Source organism: Gavialis gangeticus, unplaced genomic scaffold, assembly GCF_001723915.1.
Source record: "Gavialis gangeticus isolate Ggan-Ray unplaced genomic scaffold, GavGan_comp1, whole genome shotgun sequence".
NCBI lineage: Eukaryota > Metazoa > Chordata > Crocodylia > Gavialidae > Gavialis > Gavialis gangeticus.
Genome location: NW_017728995.1, coordinates 58123742 through 58128550, shown reverse-complemented (window position 1 = coordinate 58128550; position 4809 = coordinate 58123742).

The window sequence follows — 4809 nt, the reverse complement described above, 5'->3', positions numbered from 1 at the left end:
TATTCCTTATTTGCCCACTTGTTACTTTAACTGTACAAACATGTCAAAGCATAAAGCAGTAGATGTCCTAGCTAAAGGCACAGACACTGGCTCCTGCTGAGGAATGGTTAGAACAAGGCCTTCATACAAGACTGCACTCAATCACTCAAGACAGACATAGCAACAGGTGCCTAAATCTTGTCTCCTTTCTCAATCGCATTATTTTTTGGCATTGTGCTACACAGAACTCCTGCTGCATGCACCAAATTCATTAGTGTGGCAAGGAACAAGGTTTGCCTTCTCAGGTTTATTCAGCAATGAGAAGAGTTTATTATTATTTTTTTTTTTTAAATTAGTGTAGGAGTATAATCATGACTTGTGCAAGAAAAATAGTGGTCTACTACCTGAACTGCTGTCTCAAAATGCCTTAAAACGAGATAGCTATTTTGCAGCTAGATGGGTGCATTTTGTAAAATGTATGCTGTACTGCCGAATGCTTTCAAAGCACCGTACTCTTCAAAGAGACTAAGCAGCCTCCTAGCTCCACTGGGTAGAACTGAGGCAGGAAAATAATGCAGCTGGGATTCCCTTCATATGTCTTCCTCTTTCAGCATACTCCACCTCAGTTCTTTTAGCAGGTCCCATAACAGCAACAACAAATGCATAAAGCATCTTGTTTGGACACATTCCTGTTCAAGTTGTTGTATACTTGGTACATGCCCCTTGGAAGTGCTATAATCCCTGGGGAAGAGGCAGGAGCTAGTACTTCCTTCAACAAGAGACCCAAGGTATTGCCATGGCCCTCACCACTTTGGAAAGTGTGTACCGAATTCGCTGCCATATAACTTTTTAAAATCTATGCATACAATCAGCCACTGTTTAGAGCTGGAGCCTGTTTTGGTTAGCCACAATGCCTCACCCAGAGCAGACCAATTTAGCAACATAGAACAGGTGAGAACCAAGAGATAGGAACATATTCCTATCCAGAGATCATAGCATTCAGCAAAAAAAAGCAGAATCTTCCAACGACACAATAGTTGTATGGTCACAAATTCCTTGTCGGTAGCTTGCAAATGCAAGACAGACCAAACATTGACTCAGAACAGACATTTGTTGAAAGAACATTTTCACATTTTAATTAAAAGTAACTTTTTAGGAACTACTTACTTGAAATCTAGCCCATGTTTTAAACGGAAAAAATCTAGCTCTAAATTCACAGAATTAAGTTTTTCATGCTGTTACTGTCCTAACAACTCTATATCAAATAAGCATTGTCAACACCATCAATAAGTAGCAGCCCAGTTGAAAAGGAAGAATTTTACTTCTCTCTGAAATAAACCTGTAGCAAAAGTCAAATGTGTAAGGAGTGACACCTACAGGCCACAGGCAAGGAAGAAATGGTTTACTTCCTTTGGTCTTTGCTCCTGTTTTCAAATGAATTTATTCCTTACCAGTTTACAGTGCACAAACCTTCCACTCACTTTCAAGTAGCGTCAGAAAATGACACGTCAAGAGTATGTACGTGCATACTTCACGCAACATAACCCGTGCTTCCATAATCATGTTTACAATTGCAGATACATGATTCATCAACTTAGTGTTAAAAGCAAATGGCTGTCAATCATATCATGCATTATTCAGGCAATTTTGAAAAATCTTGCTAATTGAAAAAGCAGCAACAATGCAGACACTTAGCCTCTCCCTTTGCTATAAAACTACAAACAAGTTCCATCTCCCGCTCATTCTTCTGTTCCACTAAAAATAAATCATGCAGAATTGCACCAAACTGAAGCAACTCCTACAGAGTCAATTTGCAATTCTGGAAACAATTTGATAGGGATAAAGTTTGATGCAGATGTCAATGAAAAAAAAATATCTTTTGTTGGTTCTTACAGTTAGCCAAGGGCTCAATACCAGGCAGTATTGAGAAGTAAGAGAGAAGTAGTAAATTGGTTTTGGGTTCTAACTGAATTGTATTTGTAAGTTAGGTCCTAATTCAGCAAAACATTAAGTACAGAATAGGACTTAAGTGATTTGCTGAACAGGGATGACTTAAGTGTCCACTTAGATGCTCTGCTAAAAGTGACATGTAGAAGAGGGATTGAAAAATCCAAGACCACCATTTTAGTTTCAGATCAGCCTTTCTGAATAATTTGCAGTTCTGGGTCCGCTTTGTGAGCCTCATATGACACTTATCAAACAGCAAGCAGACTTTAATACAGGGAAATTAGATGAATATTACACCTGTCAAGCACACAATCTCAAACTGCTCAAGTTGCATTATGACAGAAGAGTAAAACCTAGGATTTCTGGCTTCCATTTCTGTGCTCTATACAAGTTATTTCTTCACCATAGCACAGAACAACCCAACTTCACAGAACACATCAGCTTTTGCACTACAGCTACCTCTTTCTTTTGTTATTTCTGCCTGAACTTGCATTGTAGGGATACAAGCAAGCTAAACTAAGGAAAAATCAAAGGAATCCAAGCTGCAGTTTTCCCGCCTCAAATCCAACCAGCACAGCAGATAAAAGGAGGCTGCTTACAGAAGATAGATGCTGGTTTAGTCACTATGAACAGTGCCAAGCTTTTAAAGCATTTGGCAGTATAAGGTACATTTTGTAAAATGTACCTATTAGCTCATCAGTAGGTACTGAACATGGTAGACAGATGTATCATCTCTAAACCAGAATTTCCTAAACCCTAGAAGGCTGGAAGCTGCAGCGGGAGAGGAGCAGGAGGCAAAACATTGTGACCGGATGGTTGATCTGACCAGACTCACTAAATGGCAATTCTTGTACCCCTTTAGAAAAGCCTGGAATCTTAAACTTTTCTTGGAGCTCGGCCCAGCCTCATCTAAGACTGATCAAGTAATTTAAAAAAAAACCATAAAATGACTTGACTGGGGAGGAGTTACAGGAAACAAGATGGTGCTGGGGAAAGACGGGACAGGGAAAGAGAGGGTGGAAGGAACCCTTGTCCAACATGTGCACACACTTTGGGACCTGATCCAGATTAGGAAAGTTATCAGTTCTTCCTGACAGGGGAGACAAGTCAGTAGGCTACACTAAGTTTAAAAGCAACTAAAAGGAAAAAACTTAAGAAAGTAAAAGGACTGTTGTGGGTGACACCTTTTATTGGACCAGCTATACAGTTGGGAGAGAGATAAGCAAGCTTTCAGGTACAGATCTTTCAGGACACCTTCCTCAGAGCTCTGGGACCCGAGCAGAGACCTGAGGAAAGGTACTTCATACCTAACAGCTTGTTTATATCCCTCCCAACTGCATAATTTGTCCAAAAAAAAAGATACCATCCATAAGAATCCACACCTGGTATTTTTCCTGGAACGTCATGGCTACAACTCTTAAGACAGTAAAGTAACTAGGGCCATGTGTAAACGAAACGAGAGGTGTGTGCACGACACTTTAAAACAAGCTAAATGCTTTTGCACCGCTTTAATGGTGTCAGTGTTTGCATGCCTCAACAGTGTATTGCACATTAATTCCAGCCGCTGTAGGAAATACAGCAGCATAATGCACCTTAAATGACTTGGGGCGCAGCAAACTAACACTTCTCTAAGGAGCATTAGTTTGCTGCTCCTACAGCTGCGGAGCAAAGCACCAAGCTTCATGCAGTCCATGGCTTCACAGGACACCCTGCAGGCAGCCTGGCAGCAGCCTGGGAAAGCAGGGAGCCTGATCTTTCCCCTCCACCCCCTGCCCCTGGAGCTTGCCTGAGCTGCACGGGGGCCTGGTGCTTCCCTCTGTGGCTGCCCCCTAGAACTGCCCAAGCTGGGTGCCTGCTGATGGGTGCTGCCTGGGGAGGGCCACCACTGCCGCAGAGGGAAGCACCAGCCCCCACCCAGCCCAGGGACCGCTCTGTCCACGGCAGCTCACCCTCCCCTTCCCGCCGGCGAGGCAGGTAAGTCAGCAAGGTGCGCATGACACGGGGGTTTAAATCAGCCCCCAACTGAAGTGGCATTTTAAAAAACCCACCACTTCACAATTTAGGGCCCCCATTTTGTCTACACACACCCCTATAGTTTTAACAACTTACGTTTAATGACAATACCACAACAGGCAGGTTTTCAAAGTGACTTGACTGTGACGGAGTAAGTGTGTGCAACTAGAATCTGATTTATTTACCTACCCATCCAAAGAGGCATGAGGAGGAAGAGGTCACAATAGCAGTGTGACCAACATTTAATCAAACAAGGAGGAAACTTACCTTGTCGTGGTTTTGAGTAGCTAGTACATCACTAATTCACTTTTAAATATACTCTCAGATACCTCTGGCCATTGACTTAATTCAGAATCCAATAAGCACTAATCAACACAGCACTAATTCTTTTGATTTGAATACTAGTTTTGTTGGCCAAAAAAGCTGCCAAAGATTCTCTTTTCTATACTTTGATATGGTAAGCTGTAGCTTGTATAATATACTCCATCTATTCAAAAAAACCTTATTTTAGATGTATTACGTAATACTTTACCATAAGCAGGATCGATAAATAAAAAGAAATCTAAAAATATATGCTTTATTTACCAGTTTTCTAAAAAGCAAAAAGTCTTAAAAATTAGTCACAACTGACAAAACCCAAATATATTGCACAGTGTACAGAAAACATTGTTGACATGTTGACAAAAATATCTTGTCACAAAAAATCATATTACAACATAGCTTGGAAAAAAATTACAACTTCAGAATCTGATCTAAAAATGGAGACTTGTAATATTAAAGTTACAAGAAAATCTGTTAATACCATTGAAAATGCAAAAAACACTTTAACAGACGCAAAAATGTTCCTGTGTAAACACATCTACAAAATGC